At 39.7% G+C, this 23,131-nt stretch overlaps 1 protein-coding gene across 5 annotated transcripts in view; it reads right to left on the reverse strand.

Annotated features, from left to right (window-relative positions):
• The window catches only part of ELFN1 (extracellular leucine rich repeat and fibronectin type III domain containing 1), a 673,117-nt gene that overhangs the window by 511,577 nt on the left and 138,409 nt on the right, over nucleotides 1-23,131 (reverse strand). For all 5 annotated transcript variants that reach the window (XR_012222355.1, XM_073555166.1, XM_073555164.1 and 2 more), the window contains one exon: nucleotides 6,526-6,582. The gene's annotated coding sequence lies outside the window, so the exon portion shown is untranslated. The remainder of the gene's footprint in view (nucleotides 1-6,525; nucleotides 6,583-23,131) is intronic.

Genomic DNA, 23,131 nt, shown 5'->3' on the forward strand with positions numbered 1-23,131 from the left:
CGTCTCTAACTCTAAGCCGATCTATAGAATCCATTATAAAACTAGCGCTGGCTGTTACTCTCATAGTATTTTGCAGATGAAAAAAAAAGAGAAAAAATATCTGTGTATGAACTGATTATACGGACTTTAAAGCAGACTCGATTTTACGAGAATTCTACGGAAGTTCACGGCAAGAGATTGCAATTTGGTTAGTGCTTAGGTTCCTGTCTGCGTACGGCAAAGCAGCCCGCCGATCAATGGACACAGGACAATTATAATTGTGGACAGCGGTTCCTTTGGGTTATAATGGCTCCAGGTTGCAATATTTTTTGACCAATATGTCCTTCATAAAGTGCAACCACGGTCCACTTGCGGAATACATTATTGATTGGCGGCACCTATCACTGGCAATGTCTGCGCTATTGACCACAGTGATTGAATCTTCAAACCAACATGTTGGGGTCAATAAAAGCCAACCAGTGGGCTGTAAATTAAGAGCCGTCTCAAAAAGTTGCCTGGCCTTTGGGATTTGGAAACACACAATAGGTTGGACTGTATTTCGCACCTCTTCCATATAGGGTGCCTACAGATTCATGGGTGAAGTATGAAAAATGTGCTCAAATGCCACCATGGAGCTGGAGTCAATACTGCGAAGTGCTCCATAGTTATGGTAGTCAAGAACTTACATCAAGGGAATATATAGGATGAAAAAAATTTGTCTTTTTCAAACAACACCGCCTTTGTCCATAGAATGTGTCTGGTATTACAGGTCATTCCTTCTGAGAAAATGGAGAAGCGATGCAATACCCCATGCAGCTTTTTTTTATAATTATGCCACATAACCACCTAATATGTCACCAATTAACCAAGGACTAAAACAAAAAGGAATTATATGACATTAGGTAAAAGATTTTGCTTTGTTTTTTACCAAAAATAGAAACACTCAAATTTTGTGGCTGGGTCTGATAATACAGCTTAGCGCCAATCACCTGAATGGGTTAAACCTGCAACACCAGTCACAAACTATGGTGGAGTAGTGTTGTTTCTTAAAGATAACAGCTGCCTGAGCGTTCGTTCAGCAGAGTCTCTCGTGATTTTCCCATGCAGATTGGGGCTCGGTCTTGGCTGAGCTTTCATGCATTTTAAATGGGGAAAAATGAAAAAGTCACTGCCAGGCACCTGTGACGGCGGCTTATGTTTCCTAAAATTAAAAAGTTGAAATTTTAATTCGCTGATCCTACTCTGCCCTGATAATATCTGAATGGGAAAACTATCCTTAAAGAAGGGACATCCAAAATGCACTATTTCAATATTACTTTTGTGCAAATAAAGTCTGTGGAGCCTCATTTAAGAGTCTCAAACACGGGACTAGCTAGACGGACTTTGTTTGCATATTCGTATTTCCCAGGGAGCAATGCGCCTAGGATTTCATTGATTGAGCACCTTTGCCGACTGCCGCAGTGTTTTCTTTGACTGGTCTCCCTGAGGTCAGTGATTGTTTCGTAATATTACTTTTGTAGAAAACTGTTTGTTTTTCTTTTAGAAAACTGTTTTCTACAGAAGTTGTGTTTTGGATGGTCTGCCTTGGATGTCCTTTCTGTTCCCTCCTTTAAAGGATCGTTTTGCCATTGCACTTTCCAGTTGAATATCATAGCCGAATAATCTAGAAAATATTGGCGGCACTTCATACCCAGTAATCTACAGAGACAACAGCATGGTGCCTAATTGTGCACATCTATGTAAGGTAGGCCTTATAAAAATTTGTTTATTTGTCATCTTCATGCTTCAAAAGATTCACCCTATGAATCCCTTTGTGTCCCATCAATCATCTGATGGAGTAAAGCCAAGATCTTGTTCAACACCTGAAAAAGGACCATGTGACAAAATGCACTGCCCTTAAGCCACAACCATGACATTATACTTGGTACGAAATAAATTTAAAGGGGTTGGACGTCCCCTTGTCAGTGTCCATATTGTGCCTAGTAAAATAAGAATAAGCATCCTCATCTCCCAGTCTGGTGCCACTACAAGTGCTGTGTCCTCCAATGACCCCATGACACTGTCTGAGTCTAGGGTCTTTAGGGTGCAGCAAGAGGTTGCTGATAGTTGGCAGAACTCACAAAATCACCAGGGAACACAGCACTCGGAGTCAGAGGAAAGGAGCGGCACCAGCGTGGGGATGTAGGTATACTAGTGAATCCTCACATTGTGAGTGAGCGATGTGCTTACTTCCGGCCACATTCCGACTAGACGTGACATTCCGACGTCCAGTTGGCATGTGACCGCATATATCCAAATCATATACTTGCGGTCACACGTTTGCCAGCTCTGGGCGCCAGCACAGAAGAATCCTAACAGCGAAGACACTGCACTCTGTAAAGATTCACAAGCCTGCAGTAACAAAAAATGTGAACACCCCCCCCCCAAGCCTGGACAACCCATTTAAAGAGGGGAAGTCCACTAGTGAACAATCCCTTAAAGTGCCCATGCCTAGACTACTCCTTACAGTATGAGATGAAGTTATTAGGTGGTGCATTTTGTAAGCATTTACCATTGAAGAGTCATGTGGGTGGTCCCATCTCCTGAGAAGTCATGCAGTCCTGGATATGTCAATACAAGCCAACTGTAGTTACATCCTTGGATTCGTCTGTACTAGCACCAGAAGCCACCAGAACTGGCTTGCGAAGGTGTACATTGGCCTGTGAGATCAAGTCAAGACCGCATGACTACTCTGGAGCCTGAGACCGCCCACATGACTTATCACAGGTAATTATTATATAATCATATCTTTTTATAGTATATTCTGCAAAGGATCAGGGGATTAGATGCAGAACAGGTCCTTTCTTTGCAGTTATTTTCGTATGTTCTCTATTTATGTACACAAGGAAATACTGACAATGACTGGCTTCGTACACAGGTTACATTTTGTCGACTTCAATAATACGGTTATGAGTATTCTTTAAATTCAAGGTGTTTCACTACTAAGAGCCTTAATAAGTGGTTTCTTGTGATGTCTGATGATGCGCTGGAAGTAAAGGCAGATTGAGGCTCAGGAGCTGCGGCGGGGTCTCCGGGGACCCGTCTGCGAGGGGAGATGTATGAAATATTAAACACTGGCTTTTCATTACATCACAGGAATCATTTCTCAGAAAAAAAAAATATATATACACGCACTGGAAGAGTGAAAATAAAACCGCAGACAGAATTGTAACCCAGACTCATGTGAAGTCTCGGGAATACTTGAAAGGTGATGCAATCTCCCTCCGCCGCCTTAAAGAATGTTTCTTCATAAGTGGGAATAATAGTCGGGTGCAAGAGTCACAGGGAGACAGAAAGGAAAATGTCAATTGTAATACCATGTGAACTCCATCCAAAAGAATCCATTTCCATAGCTACTGATTGTGGCCAGAGGTTGTAGTCAGCGACTACTGTAAAAGCTGTGATCTTCAATCGTTTCTTACATCAAAAACATCACACAAGCAATTTTCACCATCAGCCGCTCTGATGTACACATTTATTAATAATGTTTGGGGAAAAAAAAAAACTGGGTTTCTTCTTGAAATAGCGCCACCCCTGTCTGCAGGTTGTATGTGGTACTGCAGCACAGATATAGTCACTGAATACCAGACACAACCCGTAAACTGGCTTGGTGCATTTTCTTAAAAAAACAAAAGTAGCCATGTTTTTATTTTTTATTTTTTGCAACCCCTTAAATTTAAAGGTTTAAACTTTTATTACAAAAGCGGTGCCTAAAGCTCTGCTCCATGATGTCTCATACAGTAAAGTGAGTCCGCCATATACATATGAGGCAGTGGCAAAGAAATCGCCGCAACGCCCTGTGTGCTGATCCTATCCATGCACACTGGCCACTAATACGGTATATATAATGTCTAAATAATACCGCTATACAATGTCTAGATAATATCCCCCAAAGTGTGGACATCCTGCCTTAAAATACCTACATATAACATCTAAATGATAGTATTATACGGGGTCATCATATTATTATCAGCTACTCCTCTGGTAAGCGCACATAATACTGCCATATAATGCCATCATTTAACATCTAAATTATAGCATATAGTACCAACGTATTATCACGAGGTCCTTCTATAATGAATAATACCACTATATAGCATGCAAATTATAGTACTATGCAGTATCAACATAATATTGCCAGATCCTTGTATAGTAAGTTCATATAATAATATATACCGTATAATACCGCAATATAACATTTAAAAAAACAGTACTATATACTACCAATTTAATATCACTGGATACTTTTATAGTAAGTCCACATAATATTGCAATATTCGACCCTTGTATTGCTGCCATGTAACATCTAAACTATGGTGTTATACAGCGCCAACATGTAATAATATTGCCAGTACTCCTATAATGACTCTACATAATATTTCCATATGCAGCTCTTATAATATAATAATAATACTTCGATATAATCTCTACATTATAGCACTATGCAGTGCCAACATTTTATCACCAGATACTATTACAATAACTACACATAATACTGCCATATAATACCACTATTTAATGATAACATATAGTACCAACATAATATCACCAGGTACTTCAATAATGAGTCCAAATAATACTGCCACATGCATCCCCTTATAATACTACCATATAATACCTAAAGTTTAGTATTAGGTGGTGCGGTGCCAACATAATAACCAGACACTTATAAAATGAATACATATACTACTGCCATATAATATCGCCATGTAACATCTAAATAATAGTACTATGTAGTGCCAACATAAGATCAGTGGACACTTTTATAGTAAATCCACATAATAATGCAAGTTGAGAACCTTATAATACAACCATGTAACATTTAAACTAAGGTGTTATACAGTGGCAACATACAGTAATATCTCCAGTACTCTTATAATGAGTTCATATAATACTGCCATATGAAGCTCTTCAATATAACCGTGCATAATGTTACCACATACTATTATAATAAGCACACATACTGTATGACTGCCTTATAATACGGTACTATCATTTAACCTCTAAATTATAGTTTATAGTACCAACATAATATCAATGGGTACTTTTGTAATGGGTCCATATAATAACGCCATATACAACTATTACACTACAGCCATATTAGATCTTAATTATAGAACTATATGGTGCTGACATAACATTCCCAGATACTCCTATAATGAGTACACATAATATTTTCATATATTATCGCCATATATCATCGAAATTATAGTACTATTCCTTGCCATCAAAATATCGCCTGATACTCCCATAATGAGTACACTTAATGCTGCCATACACAGCTCGTATAATACCGCAATACTGCAACAACATTACTCAGCGCTAACATAAAATCATTAGATACTCCTTCAATGACGTCACATAATGCCGCCATAAAGTGCACCCATGATTTTGAAATCCAGTAATGGATGTAGTATTAGATTAGCGCCGGTTGACTCCTTCCTTGTCCAGTTTTCCATCTTTTGCCATTTGAATTTTACCCTTTGTTATATCATCCTAATCAGTAATTAATCACTACGAGAGACCGAAACAAACCCACTCGGGGGCACGATCCATGAGAATGTGGAAGGAACTTCCTCCCATGATGATGATGCTTCATTTAAAGGGGTTGTCCACTTTTGGGGTCATTTTTGTTTACATAAATCGATGTATTTGGGGCAAAAAAACAAAAAACATTTTTGCAATTGGGTTCCATTAAAATCTTTGCACTGTTAACTTCCTCTAGCATCCGTGTGACGCTCTGCAGAATGAGTCATCTGAGAACCTGTCAGTGAACTCGTTCTGACAGAAAGTTTGTTACTCTTTTATCTGTATTTTTCTGAGCTCCTCCTGAGCTGATTTATGACCGCAGACCCCATCAAAGCTGAATGTGCCGGGAAACAAGGAGCTGATAAAAGCTAAAACAGTACAGTACAACATTTTTAATGAAACCCAATAGCACAAAAAATGATATTAAGCTCTAAATAAATGCATTTAAGTGAATAAAAAAGTCCCCAAATGTGTACAATCCCTTTAAGGACAAGGCAGCCCCAAAAAAACAACACAGATGCAATACCAGACATGTCCAGCACTCAAGGGTGGCGCTGTTTTGAATGAACGCAGCCATGTTTTTCTGATCACATACTACTATTTTTTAACATCGAGAGACGCTCCGCAAAAAAAATAACACGGGGAGAAGATCTTAGCACCAAATATTCCAAACTGGTAAATATTTTATGAAATACAAACCTGTACACTAGTGCATGTTTCCGAATGCTCGAGTTAAACATTGAGGACATTAAAAATTTATTCCGGAAGCCATGTGCAAGAGCGTTGTATCGAAAGACCGGTCTACGGCATAAAAGGTCTAGATTTCATGTCCGCACCCCGGGAGAACAGAATCTATAGGCGAAAAAATCCTCTGGAACCTTAAAACATAAGCCCGAGTTCTATTTCAAAACAATCAAATATCTACGCTGCTTTCAAAAATGTGACTTTATTTTTATTTTTTTTGCCTTTTCTTTTTACCTTTTTCGAGGTCTTCTTATTGTTCACTGGTTGGCTCGCCAAATCCCGTGACATTCTCTGTAAAATAAAATATATATAAATGAAGTAAAAAATTATATACTGTGAAAGTAATTTAACAAGTGGTTTCTACAATTCAGTGAAAAATGCCACTTTTACAACTTCAGTTTCGGAATTATTCTCCCTTTTTATGACGTGTGTCTTTAGTAGTTAGTAAAGCCCCTCTGGCTGTTATAACCTGCTACAGACATGATGTATAACCAGACACCAATTTCTGGATTTGCGTGCCGTAACTACCTTCTTCAAAACCCACCAAAGACTTTTTTTTATGAGGTTCAATTCAGGCAACTATGAAAGTCACTCAAGAATCTTCCAGGACTTCTTCTTATACAAAGACTTGGTGGACTTTGAGATTTGATTGGGAATCGGGATCACTGTCCTGTGAGAAGGTCCAATGATGCCAAATAGACAGCTTGCTCTCAGAAGGCATAATGTTTTCACCTAGGATCTCCTGAAACATGATTAAACCATCTTGCCCTCTATATAATGCAGGCTTCTAGTTCCAAAGGAGGCAAAGCAGCCCTGGAGAAGGGGCAGACATACCATTGCTGCAACTTGTGCAGCTACACAGAGGCCCAAGAGGAAAAGGGGGCCAACTTCCACCTACAAAACAGGTATCATTGTGCATTATGATGTGTTATTGTACTGCAAATAGCCTATATATTGTTCTTGCCCAGGAGTCCTATTCTGTTTGTGTCTTCTCCTGCCCCAGAGAATCATTGAGCCACCATCATGCTTTACTGTAGGCATCACCAAGCTACCGCCATGCTTCATGCAGGCATCACCAAGCCACCACCTACCTCCTTTGTAGTCATTACCCAGCCACCATCATGCTTCACTGTTTATATCACTGAGCCACTGCCATGTTTCACTCTTGGCATCATTGAGCTACGACCATGCTTTTCTGTAGGCATCACTGAGTCAACGCCATGCTTCACTGTAAACATCACTAAGCCATCGCTATGCTTCACTGTAGGCATTTCAGCCACCATTATGCTTCACCTTATGTATCAATGAGATAGTACCATGCTTCACTTTAGCCATCACTGAGCCACTGTTATGCTTTACTGTAGACACTATTAAGCCACCATCATGCTTCTCTGTAGGCAGGATGTTCTTTTAAGCATATGCATCATTTTTCCTGGTCTAGATGCACCTATAAAGGTCTGAAATCCCTCTTTCACTTAAAATAAGCTCAGGAGGCAGATTCTCAAGGAGATATATGTCCAGCCCATAGATTTTTATAGCTCATTTTCATATTAGGAAACGTGGATTTTTCTGGAATAAGAGATTGGATCGCAGATATCAAGGTATCATTTTATTCAACGTCCTATGACCTGCATGCCCATATGGACAGCTTAGGACGTTTCATTGCTATGACAGATCCAATTTCTCAATCCTAATCCATAACCACCGTCTGTCTACCCTCCTAATCTCGAAGATCAATGTCTAAATCTCCATGTACCATCAACTAATTCTGGCCATACCTTAGAGACCTCATATGGCAGTACAGAATGATTTAGACCATTTCTTGATGACTTTCTTGATACATGACAGACTGTGACCAAAGACATATATGCACGTGACATCTTAATAGGCCACCAATATCTGAAAGTGAAGGTCCTACACCTTCTCCGATCAGCACGATGATCAGCTCAGCACCCTACCATTGGCAGTGGTTGTGCCTGGTATTGCAGCTCAGTTCACTGCAATGATGCTGAGTTGCCGTAAACTGGGACTCCCTGTGAACTTGTAATGACCGGAGTTGACCCCCTCAGATTAGATATCGATGGTCTATATAAAAGTTTGGCAATCAATAAAGGAAAAGCCCTTTAGTAAGTAAATTCTGGTCTATCATCTTTACACCCTTCTCGCTCTGTTATCGCCAAGTTTCCATACAATGAATTTTTTTTTAAGCATTGTTATTAATTTTTTATATGTGAAAAATGTATGAATTTTGCAGAATCACATATGCTATGGTTTTCCTACTGGTTCATGTTTAGAATAGCAAAAAAACACAGTACAGATAGACGCCGAGTCAAAGTAGTGGGTGAAAAGGTAGCGGTGAATGGAGAGAAGGCTATTGTATTTCAGAAGAGCGGAATATAATATTTATAGACTTCACACAAGAGGACAACTCCCAGTGATATCTGCAGTCATCTATGCTTTCCCCTCGGCCCCGTACACAATGCGCCATGTAAGCAACAGACGGCAGCCGCAGCTTCCAACCACGGCCGAGAATGGAGCCGTTCACCGCAGGGTCGGAGTTCAGCTCCAGGTATTGAAGAAAAGCGACGTGAATTATTAATCAGGTCCAACTGCACTTTTAATATTAGTAAAGGAGCTAAAGTTTCCAGCAGGGTAACTTTCTCCTTTCTGAGCCACTTTCGACCTGGATCCTTCTCCTTTGGATCATATTGTTCAATGACCTCACGTGCGGTGCCAGATGACCGAGGCATAGAGGTCAAAGGGCATCGCAATGATAATTGGCCGCTGGCTCAGGACTTTTATGCTGATTGTACCACCAATGATACAGTGGCAAGAAGGGCAAAAAAAAACCCCGAATTATTTCTGTATTCATAGCAAGGTCTACTGCTACATGAACTCATAACACTAGTAAAAAACATATTATTATTATTATTATTATTTTATTATTATTATTATTATTATTATTGTTAACAATATTGTTAATATTAGTATTATTAACATTATTATTAGAATGATTATTATAATATTAAATATTATTATAATTATTTTAGCATTATTCGAATTCTTAATAATTATTATCATTATCATTGTTTTCATTATTTTCATTTATTATCGTTATTATTTTCATTATTATAATATTACGCATTATTATAATTATTTTACCATTATTAGTATTTTTTATAATAATTATTATTAGTAGTAGTATTATTATAATGCATTATTATTATATTAGTTATAACTTTAAATAATAATAATTGTAGTCATTATTATTGTTATTATTATGAGTATTATTATTTTTGGTGTTAATATTATTGCTATTATCAACTTATCATCTTTGTCATTAATATTACTAATACTTAAATTACTAAAAATATTATAATACTGTTATTTTAGCATTGTTAGTGTTTATAATAATTTGTATTATCATAGTCATTATTATAATTATTGTTATCATTATCATTTAATATTATTATTTTATTATTATTATATTGGTTATAACGTTAAATAATAATACTTGTAGCTATTGTTATTGCTATCATTATTATTATTGCTATAATTTTATCGTCACTGTTAATAATACTATTAACAATACTAAAATTAGTAAAAAAAAAAGATAATGCTTATTATTACAATAATATTAAAATGTTTCTAATAATGAAATGAATAAAATGAAAACTACAAACAATACTACAAGTGATAGAAATAATCATAACTACACTGGTCATTAAAATAATTATGTAAGTACGAATCTAAATTGTAACAGTCATAATAAAGTTAAAAATTGTAATAGCAGTTACAGTACCATGGTTAGTAGTAATACAAACAATTATAATAATAATTATTCTTAGTTATTATTATTTCTATCACTATTATTATCTGCACTTTATTTCCTAATAGAATGAAATTAGTAGCGTTACTGCTATGGAGAAAAGCAATAACAAGAATTAAATTAAAATTAGAAATAATAATAGTAGCTGTAGTGGTAGTTATATTAATGATTACCTTAATAATGCAAAATAATAATACTTCTAATTAACAAGTCACTCGAAGGAATGATCGCCGAGCTACGACCTGCCTACTTTGGACACATCATACGAAGAGAGCGATCACTGGAGAAGGACATCATGGCCGGAAGAATAGAAGGAACAAGGCGAAGAGGAAGACCGGCCACCCGATGGCTTGATACTATCAAGATAATGGTGGAGACTGGAGAAGACCCTGGCTATGTCTCAACAAGACTGATCTTCCTACAGATCATTCATCCTTTAAGTCACCATGGCTCGAGACAGAGCTGACACAGCCAAAGGCCGTTAATAATAATAGTACAATTTTTCATCATTTTACTATTATTATAGACATCATCATGATATTAAGATTAGAGTTGAGCGAATTTTTCATAATTCCGTTGTGATTTCGATCGGCGCCGAGTGTAGTTTTTGCAATATTCGCCGAACACAGCCGAACGTCATTGGAGTCAATGAAAGTAGAAATGAATGAATATGTTCGGAACCGATCATCAAATATAAATTTGGCACGAATATGGTAGAAATATGGCACATTCGGATTCGGCGACCCTTTTCCGAACATATTAACCCCTTAACGTCCAATCATGGATTTATCCGACATTGGACATCTCCCCCTGTTCCTCTGGTGATGACCTTTTCCGGCATATGACAGCTGATCTGATCAGCTATCATGTGCCCCTAACAGCCGCAGGTGGAATCGCGATTCACCCGCGGCTGTTAACATGTTAAATGCTGCTGTCAAACTCTAACAGTGACATTTAACACGCACGTGCATGTTCAGGTGCCAAGGTTTTATGAATGGATTCAGGGTATTTTGAGGGCGCTTAATTCAAAAGTCCAATTACTTTTGCTGAATTGGTTCTAGTTTTTGTGAATTCATCCATGAAAATACTGCATTCCCCCAATGTGACTTGTGTGTGATAACAAATGCAATAGCTTTTGGTCTTTGGACTCTTTAACAGAGTCTTAGGTAATGATATATCCCCTATAATTATTTTATACTTCAATTTGTAGGTTTGCAATCCTATAAATGCGACTTTTTGAAGCCAGAATTCTACTTGTAATTGATTATTAAATATCTCAGAAACTAGATCCAATCTGGCAAAACCAAAGTCATATTCTTAATCAGCACCATAATTACCGGTGACACCAAAATTACTGTATATCAGTGATTACTATTAGTGATTAGCAAATGTGCTGGGATAAGGTGTTATCTGAGCATGCTCAGGTGCTAACCAAGTGACTTCGGCGAGCTCGAAAAACATGTTCGAGTCCCCGCGGCTGCATGTCTCACAGTTGTTCGACAGCCGCAACACATGCGGGGATTACCTGTTTGTTGGGCAATCACAGCATGTGTTGCAGCTGTGGAACAGCTGTGAGACATGCAGCCGCCGGGAATCGAACAGTTGGGCAATTCTGGCACGTGTTGCTTCTGTCAAACAGTCGCGAGATATGCAGCCGAGGGGACTCAAACAACTGGGCAATCACAGCACGTGTTGCGGCTATTGAACAGCCGAGAGACATGCAGCAGCGGGGACTCGAACAGTTGGACAATCCTAGCACATGATGCCATGCAGCCACGGGGACTCGAACAGTTGGGCAATCCCGGCACGTGTTGTGGCTGTCGAACAGCCACGAGATATGCAGCCGAGGGGACTCGAACAATTGGGCAATCACAGCATGTGTTGCGGCTATCGAACAGTCGAGAGACATGCAGCCGCGAGGACTCGAACAGTTGGGCAATCTGGGCACATGTTGTGGCTGTCAAACAGCTGAGAGACATGCAACCACAGGGACTCGAACAGTTGGGCAATCCCGGCACGTGTTGCGGCTGTCGAACAGCCACGAGATATGCAGCCGAGGGGACTCGAACAATTGGGCAATCACAGCATGTGTTGCGGCTATCGAACAGTTGAGAGACATGCAGCCGCGAGGACTCGAACAGCTGGGCAATCCGGGCACATGTTGTGGCTGTCAAACAGCTGAGAGACATGCAGCCACAGGGACTCGAACAGTTGGGCAATCCGGGCACATGTTGTGGCTGTCAAACAGCTGAGAGACATGCAGCCACAGGGACTCGAACAGTTGGGCAATCCTGGCACGTGTTGCGGCTGTCGAACAGCAGTCAGACATGCAGCTGTGGGGACTTGAACAGTTGGGAAATCCCACCTCGTGTTGTGGCTGTCGAACAGCCGCGAGACATGCAGTTGCCGGGACTCGAACATTTGGGTAATTCTGGCACGTGTTGTGGCTGTTGAACAGCCGTGAGACATGCAGCTGCGGGGACTCGAACAGTTGGGTAATTCCGGCATTCGTCGTGGCTGTCAAACAGCCTAGAGACATGCAGCCGCGGGGACTCTAACAGCTGGACAATCCCGGCACGTGTTGCAGCTGACAAACAGCCGTGAGACATGCAGCCGCGGCAACGCGAGCATAGTATTCGAACGCGCCAAAGACACTAGGCTAGCACATGAGCATGCTCAGGTAACGCCTTATGCAAGTACGTATGCTCATCTCTATTAATAATCTACAAATACTAATAGAACTAATAATGAAGATAAATAAGAAATCTAATAACAACTATATAATACTACATTAAAATAACATAAAACACAAGTACATGAAAAATGCTAAAAAAAATTGAACCAAAGTGATTTAGCTCTATAGTATAAATCCCACACGCACATTACAAAGCGAAATCAAATAAACCGAGCTGCAAAGCGCAAAAAAAAAAAAAATCAGATTTGAAATAAATAAATAAATCACATCTGAAAATAAAATCCCTGTGTGTTCATGATAGCATGAAACATCTATTGATTTGCCCGCACTGACATATTTTTCCATCAGTGATCATTGAATTTTTAACAGCAACCTCTGTCCTCCCTCGTATATCGCATTCATTAGATCTAGTCATCGATTTGGTGCCCGGCGAAGGACCTGCCTATTTCGTACTCCATAAACGGGTTTCACATTGATGAGAATGGGATTGAGGAAACGTTACGTTGGTTTATGCCGGGAGACTGAGTAAAGGAGCTGACTCACAGAAATGAATTCATTAAGTTCCCGCTAGCAATTAAGTATTATGCGCTTGGCCCGCATTACTCGTTTTAACCCTTTAGAATCGAGTTCTTCGTCGTTCCGCATCCTCTCGTGCGTGTCGCATATTACGTAGCGTTGACACTTGCAAATATTGTATTAGCCATAAAATGTCATGTCGGTTCCGGCATTGCCGAGCGAATCCATATTATTTATAGATGACTGGGATTGGCCAGGAGTAATATGTTAATTTGTATTTATGAGATTCATCTGGTAAAGTGGAATAATTACAATCTGGGTTATAATTAGGACTGTAACTTTTCTCGTTCAGTTTGTAAATTAGGATTTCTATGCGCAGGGAATAATACATGATGGCAGCAAACATTTCCTTTATTATGGGGTATTACAACTTTTTTCTAATTTACACATTAAAGAGAATATGTCAGTAAATTTTCACCATGTTATCTGATGACAGCATGATGTAGGGGCTGATACACTGATTTCTGTCATTTGTCACTTTTTAGGCTGTGTGCTGTTTTATCAGCAGGAGATTATCATTACAGGACTAGGTGTCTCATGCCTCCTGGTCTAATTACACCCCCAGCACTGAATAGCAACTTACTGTCAATGTACATTAAACACTGAAAGCTGTGGTGTAGGCGAGGTTAGCTTTCTGAGCACTGCTACATCTATGGCATACAGAACTCTGATTGTATCACAACTGTTGCACTCAGTAAACTAAGCAATACATTATTGGAATCAGGGTCTCTTTCCCTACTTTATGCCTCACTCAGATGAGCAGCACAATGTAGGGCAGGAAAACCTGATTACAGTGATGTGTCACTTACTAGACTGCTAGATGTAGTTTTGATAGAATCTCTGTTTTATTTGCTGAAGATTTAACAGTGATCAGAATCATGAACTGTCTATAACCCCACCGACAGCTCTGGTTGACAGCTTTCTGTATACATTATCAGCAAGCTTCCAATCAGTGGTGGGGGCGGGGTTACACAGATTACCCTGACTATGGTGCACGTGAGACCTAGTCCTGCAGTGACTGATAATATATTGCTGATAAAACACTGATTGCATTGAAACTACAACAAACAACCCAGTGACACATCCCTGGAATCAAACTCTCTTGCTCTACATTATGCTACGTCCAGATTAGATAGCAAAAACCTACCGAAAGATTCCATTTAAGGGAATACTAGACCTTTTAATACATAATTAAATTAAACAAGAAATATAATCGCCCTCCCTGTTTGTTATTCTGCAGCATTTATTTTATGCATGGTCCTGAAACAGTCAAACCTGTAGAAATCCTGCAGTGAACACAAGAATTAACCACATGCTGTTCAGTTCCATCATCAGCTGATGGAGAATAGAAGCCACACCCTCTTTCTTTTACTGCAGAGGGGGGAGGTTCCTGCTGCAGTCAGTTGTCTTATAGTCACAGGACAGTAATAATAATAAGAATAATAATAGTAAATTTTATTTCTATAGCGCCGACATATTCCGCAGCACTTTACATTTCAGAGGGGATTTGTACAGGCGATAGACATTACAGCATAACAATAATCACATAGATTATAACAATTAACAAGAGGAATGAGGGCCCTGCTCGCAAGCTTACAATCTATGAGGAAAGAGGTAGACACGAAAGGTGGGTGGTAACAGTGGCCCTGATTGTATGGACCAGCCATAATGTTAAGTGTGTAACAGTGCAGACACAGAGGGCTAATGGATGCATAAAGCATGTGGGAACATGATGCGGGGAACCTGGTTATGGTAAAACTTTTGGCTGTGCCACACAGGGATAGATTAATGTGTTGAGGCCATAGGCCAGTCTGAATAAATGCATTTTCAGGGCACGCTTAAAATTGTGGGGATTGGGGACTAATCGCATTGACCTGGGAAGTGCATTCCAAAGAATTGGCGCAGCACGTGTAAAGTCTTGGAGACGGGAGTGGGAGGTTCTGATTATTGAGGATGCTAACCTCAGGACATCAGCAGAACGTTGGGTGCGGGTAGGATGGTAGACTGAAACAAGGGAGGAGATGTAGGGTGGTGCTGAGGCATGGAGGGCTTTATGGGTGAGGGTAATAAGTTTGCACTGGATTCTGGAGTGGATGGGTAACCAGTGTAATGACTGGCACAAGGTAGAGGCATCGGTGTAACGATTGGTGAGGAATATGATCCTGGCTGCAGCATTCAAGACAGATTGGAGAGGGGAGAGTTAGGTAAGAGGGAGACCAATTAGAAGAGAGTTACAATAGTTGATACGAGAATGAATAAGAGAAACAGTAAGAGTTTTTGCAGAGTCAAAAGTAAGAAAAGGTCAAATTCTAGAAATGTTTTTGAGGTGCAGATGACAAGAGCGAGCCAGTGATCGAATGTGGGGGGGGGCAAAGGAAAGCTCGGAGTCAAGTATGACCCCAAGACAGTGGGCATGTTGCTGGGGAGTAATAGTGGAACCACACACAGAAATGGCAATGTCGGGTATAGGTACATTAGTAGAGGGAGGAACCACACGGAGTTCAGTCTTTGACAGGTTCAGTTTCAGATATAGTGAGGAAATGATGTTAGACACAGCGTTTAGACAATCGCCGGTGTTTTCTAGAAAAGCTGGGGTAATGTCAGGAGAAGTGTATAATTGGGTGTCATCAGCATAGAGATGGTACTGGAAACCAAATCTACTGATTGTTTGACCAATAGGGGCAGTGTACAAGGAGAAGAGGAGGGGGCCTAGAACGGATCCTTGAGGAACCCGAACAGTAAGGGGAAGGTGAGAGGAGGAACCGGCAAAAGATACAGTAAAGGAGCAGTCGGAGAGATAGGAGGAGAACCAGGAGAGAACAGTGTCCTTGAGGCCAATGGAACGGAGCATAGTGAGGAGGAGCTGATGATCTACAGTGTCGAATGCTGCAGAGAGATCCAAGAGAATTAGCATGGAGTAATGACCATTTGATTTAGCTGTTAGCAGATCATTAGAGACTTTAGTGAGGGCAGTTTCAGAAGAATACAGAAAGAAACAACACAAATATAAAATATAAATAATTATACAACCAAATAGAAATTAATGAATTAATAATTGACCAATGTGTTTCTTCCAAAGAGTGGATGGCAGACCATCCGGTATATATGAAAAGAACAACTACTGATGTAGGGAGAACCAGAATAATGGGAATGTATATATAAACACAAATTAGAGGCAAAAAATATAAAATAAGCCTTTATTAAAATTATGGCCAAACAACAACAACAGCGATGTATGAAAAAACATATAAAAAAGGCAAAGGAAACCGCACAATAAATAAATAGTCAAGTATTTGTACTAATAATGATATCACCACTTATGGAATAGAAAATATAATAATCCCTATATATAGCAACCAAAACACATGGTAGGCACAATGAAACGAAAAATAAAATGTGAAAATAAATAGTAAAAGATGATATAAATATACCCAAAATTGGTAAGAAAAAAATGAATAAATAAAATGTGTGTGTATGCATATATAAAGGTGATTAATGTGCACCAAAAAAATTAATATATGTGTATAAACAAATAATAGTGCAAAAAAAGAGAAATAATAAATATGCGCCCATTGGTAGCTATACAAAAACTTGAGAAGCGCTGTTAGCAAAAATAAACCAGGAACAGAAGCCAAGCAGCACATGCGCTAAAAAGGGCCACAGAAACCACCATGAAAAGCGCTATATGGTAGAAATGGGCCAAAACCATAAGTCAGACAGCATGTGCGCTAAATAATGCCGCATAAGTGGAGTGGGCCACAATACACAAAACCTGATGCACCTGGTAACGGCTAATAAGGCGCTTACACAGAGGTAGTGTGCCAAAACTATGCAGCACCATACAGCACAATGCACTGCTTGGAGGACAATTGCAGAGACAAAATAATGAGCTGCAAGGATACACCACAATGGGACGTTCATTCAGCAAAGACTGTCCTGAAAATATAGCGCAATATCGCGCAGTTGATTACCTGAAGGGTGAATGACCAGGGAGTGGTGAAGGCGGCGTGCCAAAAAGAACGCGCCCCATAGGCGGGCAGTTTCAGTAGAGTGTAAAGAGCGGAAATCGGATTGGAGAGGGTCGAGAAGAGAGTTATCAAAGAGATAGCGGATAAGACGGGAGTGGACCAGATATTCCAGGAGTTTAGAGATGAAGGGAAGATTAGAGACAGGTCTATAGTTAGCGGCACAGTTTTGGTCGAGGGATGGTTTTTTAAGTAGTGGATGTATGATGGCATGCTTAAATGAGGAGGGAAAGATACCAGAAGAGAGAGAGAGGTTAAATATTTTAGTTAGGTGAGGGGTGACAGCAGGGGAAATGGACTGGAGGAGATGTGATGGAAATGGGTCACTGGTGCAAGTGGCTGGGCGAGAAGATGCAAGGAGCCTGCTTACTTCTTCTGTGACTGGTTCAAAATCAGAGAGTGAGCTAGATGCAGTGGGGGAGGGAGGACAGTGCATGGTATGAGGTGATTGGGAGATCATTTCCTGTCGAATCTGGTCAATTTTTTCTTTGACTCGGTGGGTCAAAATATGGAAAAATTATAGCTCTCAAAATGTGGTCATGCATAAACTATTTTTACAATAAAAAGCGTCTTTTAGCGTGCGACAGCTGCCAAGCATAAAAACCGCCATAAATAGTAAATCAAAGCCCCCGCTATCACCCCCTTAGTTAGGGAAAAATAATAAAATAAAAAAATAAAATATTTATTTCCATTTTCCCATTAGGGCTAGGGTTAGGGCTAGGGTCAGTGCTAGGGTTAGGGTTGGAGTTAGAATTGGGGGGTTTCCACTGTTTTGGCACATCAGGGACTTTCCAAACGCGACATGGCGTCCGAACTCAATTACAGCCAAAAAAGTCAAATGGCGCTGCTTCCCTTCCGAGCTCTGCCATGTGCCCAAATAGTGGTTTACCCCCATATATGGGGTATCAGCGTACTCAGGACAAATTGCACAATAACTTTTGGGGTCCTGTTACCCTTGGGAAAATAAAAATTGGGGGTGAAAAGATCATTTTTGTGGAAAAAATATGATTTTTTTTATTGTACGACTGTACGTTATAAACTTCTGTGAAGCCCTTGGGGGTTCAAAGTGCTCACCACATATCTAGATAAGTTCCTTGGGGGGTCTAGTTTCCAAAATGGGGTCACTTGTGGGGGGTTTCCTCTGTTTAGGTACATCAGGAGCTCTGCAAACGTGGCATGGCGTCCAATCTGAATTCCAACCAATTTTGCAGTGAAAAAGTCAAACGGCGCTCCTTCCCTTCTGAGCTCTGCCATGCGCCCAAACAGTGGTTCCCCCCAAATATCAGGTATCGGTGTACTCAGGACAAAATGCACAATAACTTTTCCAGTCCAATTTCTCCTGTTACCCTTGGTAAAATAAAAAATTGAACCTGAAGTAATTTTTTTTGTGAAAAAAGTTAAATGTTCATTTTTTTTTAAACATTCAAAAAATTCCTGTGAAGCACCTGAAGGGTTAATAAACTTCTTGAATGTGGTTTTGAGCACCTTGAAGGGTGCAGTTTTTAGAATGGTGTCACTTTTGGGTATTTTCTATCATATAGACCCCTCAAAGTGGCTTCAAATGTGATGTGGTCCCTAAAAATAAAATGGTGTTGTAAAAATGAGAAATCGCTGGTCAAATTTTAACCCTTATAACTTCCGAACAAAAAAAAATTTTGGTTCCCAAATTGTGCTGATGTAAAGTAAACATGTGGGAAATGTTATTTATTAAGTTTTTGTTGCCATATCTCTGTAATTTAAGAGCATAAAAATTCAAAGTTGGAAAATTGCGAAATTTTCAAAATTTCCGCCAAATTTCCATTTTTTCACAAATAAACGCAAGTTATATGAATGAAATTTTACTACTAACATGAAGTACAATATGTCTTGAGAAAACACTGTCAGAATCACCAGGATCCATGGAAGCGTTCCAGAGTTATTACATCATAAAGGGACAGTGGTCAGAATTGTAAAAATTGGCCTGGAAATTAACATGCAAACCACCCTTGGGAGTAAAGGGGTTAAAAAAAAAATTAGTCACGGTTATGTGACAATCATGCATAGGCACGGCAGAGCTCTTGTCAGGCTCTTTTCATAGTTCGTTCACAGTGTCTACATACCCTAAAAAAAGATGTTTACTATTAGATAACATCTGCCGATCCCAAGCATAATAAATGGCTCGAAATGCAATGGGATAAATAAAAACTATAACTTACTATACACATCTAGCCCACACCTATCCCTGCCAACATATTTCTCCGCCGGTCCGACACTGGTTTTCTAGGACCTTGTTCTATTCTCCTCTTAACTTTTCATCAGTTTTTCTGAAGCTGGTTGGGTCTCAAGACACGTTCTGACATCACCGCGTGGGCCGACGCATGTTCTGACATCATGATCAGGGGTGTGACTACAATAGCTGCAGGGGTTGCAATCACACCCAGGCCCTGGACGCTAGGGGTCTGAAAGGTGCCTATGGGCCATATGAAAATACCATTACTATTAAAGACTTGAAGTAGTTGGAGGCCCCAGTGGAGCTTTTACATTGGGGACCACAAGCTTCAAGTAACTCCATTGATTATGATATTAGAATACGCGTCGAGGTGTAGCCTGTGCTTGAGTTACTGGCAAAAAGTAAACAGAAGACTGACGCCGTAGTAGAGTGAAAAGTTTAGGAAGTCAGCGAAGGGCCATTCGGGAGCTACGGCTATAGGGATGGTTAATGAAGGCAGGTGAGTCTGATTTTTTATTGTGCTTTTAAGCCCCTCCTGGATTATATGAATCCAGAAAAATAGTGGACAACTAAGTGTCATTTTGCTGAATTTATACAAAATGGAATTACAAAATATTCAAATTCAGCAGAATCCACAAATTTTGGGAAATTCTAAAAAAATGATTTTTATAGAATGTATCCCTCATCCTTACTAAACAATGAAAGGTTCACATTTGATGTATACAATTAGATATCGTGAAACTTTAATTCTCAGGTCATTCACTGATTTTCAAGCAAAAATCTTGAAAACTTGAATAAATTCATGCATAAAGTAGATATACAAATTGTTTCTTGGAGAGGAAGAGGAGGCTTAGAGCTCTTGTGCTACCCACTGGAAGTAGAAATTCTAAAAGTAACTATTAACCCTCTAACAAGCCTTCCAATATGACTTAGGATAAAAGCAAAATCAGAATCTCAATTTGCAGACATGGTGTTTTGGGATGTTGTCCTTCATCAGTGCAAAGTATGAGATCTGATTTGGCTAGGAAAGAGGCTCTAGAATGGGGTCTAAGGGGTTAGGTTTCTCCTTGTGGAGCATGATAAACCAGGCCTGGCATTGTCAGAGTGAGTAGACTTATAAGCCGTGTATGCACCTCTGGAAATTTCAATATGCAAATTATCTCTACAGAGAGGAAGAGGACTAGAACTCTAGCACCACCTATTGGAAGAAGCAATCCTAAAAGTCAAAATCGACTCATTAACGAGCCTTGCCATATGACTTATAATAGAAAATAAAACAGAATCTCAATTTGAAGATGTGGTGTTTTGAGGTGTTGCCCCTCATCAGTGCAAAGTATGAGATCTAATTTGACTAGCTCAGTGTCAGAGAGGGGTCAGAAGACCGCGGTGCCTGATTTCACTTACTCCTGCACTGATTAGAAGCACTTCACCGTCATATTAAACAGTAAGGGTTTCTGCTAGCAGTGTTGGGGTTTAATCTGTTCAGTTGGAGCTCCTGGAACTTTCCTGCTTTGATGGTTTCAGCTGTTCAGTGTTGGCCACTCCCCTCTGCAATATATACTCGCCTCTGGCAATCAGGGATTGCCAGTATTAGTTTCATACTGCCTGGTTCTGGAGTTGGGGGTGTTGGTTGATTGAGGAGGCATTTGGAATGTTGTTCAGAAGACTGATGCTTGGTGATTTGTCTGTGTGAATATCGTCATCCTTTCCTATTTGTTTTTTCCTTCTGTTACTTCCCGGTGTTCCACTCTGCTGTTTGTGAGTGGAGTGCATATTTGTATGACTGGTATTTTCATTTATTCCTGTACATTTTCCCTTGTTAGTCTGGCTTGTGTATTCTTATACACTACAACTCCCCAGTTCCCTGGAAGGGGAGGAGTCAGATAAGGGCTGATTTAATAGCTCAGCAAGGCACATGGCCCTGGCATCTTCACCATCAGAAGTAATACTGGGAGCAGGGATAGCTGTGGTGTCTCTAGCTTTAGGGATAGGGAAGGAGCTCCTAGCCCCGAGATTTCCTGCAACATTACCATCACAGTAAGAATCTCTGGACTGGTGTTTAAAGGGTAGAATTGAAATCTTAGACCTGTAGCTACATTTTGAGACTATCCTAATTTTGTCATATGTGTTTTGTTTTAATCATAACATTTAAGTCGTTCTTTGTCCTTGGTGTATAGTTGCATGCATATGGTTCTCCCACGGGATTGAATATTCCAAAACCCTCCTGTCTAATCAGAGAAGCCCACATTGAAGAGGGAATGGCATATCTTTTCTCCGTATGACAATGTCGACCTGACCTCTTAATACTGAAGGCACAGAGAGAACATATGACTTAGACTATACATCTTTTCACCAGCAAACCTCTGACCTTCATTAACAGTTGCCAGACGTCACCTAGATTGTAAAGACCCCTTTATTGGATTCTGAGAAAGGTCAAATAGTAGCAACTGGGGGCTGAGGGTCAACTGTTGTAATTATCTCTGAAAGCAGAGATAACACGATTTCAGCATATGTGTCTATTACGAGAAAGCCCAATGCAAGAGCCAATACCAATTATTGCATCATTAATGTCCAAAAAAAAGAAAATTGCAAAAAAAAGACAAAAATGTACTTGTAGTTTCAGCTGACTTTATAGAATACGATAATATGTGAGTGCACGTTAGTGGTATTTTTAGTTCTGGCCTTAAAGCTACCGTAATTGTATCCTGCATATTTCAATAGTTTCTGCAATCTATATTTCTAATTTTCAGCTGTCCCTGATCTAGTAGGTAGAGACTAGCTAAAATGAAGTCTCATTTACACCTATTTCTGCTCTCTTGTTTCTATGTAGCACAGTTCAGAACATCAAAGAAATGATACAGAAGTACTGAGCGGTGTAGCTGTAAGTCCAGCACTGGGTGAGAGCAGCAGCATTATCTGTCTGTGTCTCCCTCCTTCCCTCTTCTCTTATTGAACTCTGCACCACCCTCTTAATAGACATCAATAAAGTGGACAGATGTGATGCGATCATTCATTGAGCGGTCAGTCCATCTGGTTTTGACTGATTTTAGCTCATTCTCAGAAAGATTGCGTTCAGAAGGCAGGGGATAGAAGACGAAATGGTGCATAAGTGGAGCAAGGAGTATATGTCACTGATTAGATACAGTTCAGACTTTCTTATAATCACTTGTATTTACTTAAAGTTTGGTGAAACTACAATTAACACTTCAAAAAACTAAAATTTTTGGTAGAATTATAATTTTCGTATCCATTTAACCCTGTAATCTCCTCCAGAGGATCATACATTCATAAAAAAAGTAAATTATATTGATATATCACCAAAATGTCCAAAGTTAAACCTTCAATATGATTCTTCATGCCAATAAATTTTGGTCCGAACATATACAGACCCGTGATACCGCCACAGTACACAATGACAGTCTGGAGAATGTAGGATCCTGTTTTCCTTTAATTGAACCTTTTTTTCCCATAGACATCTCTTGACACCAAGCCCGGAAGATGACAGA

This window comes from Dendrobates tinctorius, unplaced genomic scaffold (genome assembly GCF_039654945.1).
Source record: "Dendrobates tinctorius isolate UK_male_01 unplaced genomic scaffold, ASM3965494v1 ptg000222l, whole genome shotgun sequence".
Classification (NCBI taxonomy): Eukaryota; Metazoa; Chordata; class Amphibia; order Anura; family Dendrobatidae; genus Dendrobates; species Dendrobates tinctorius.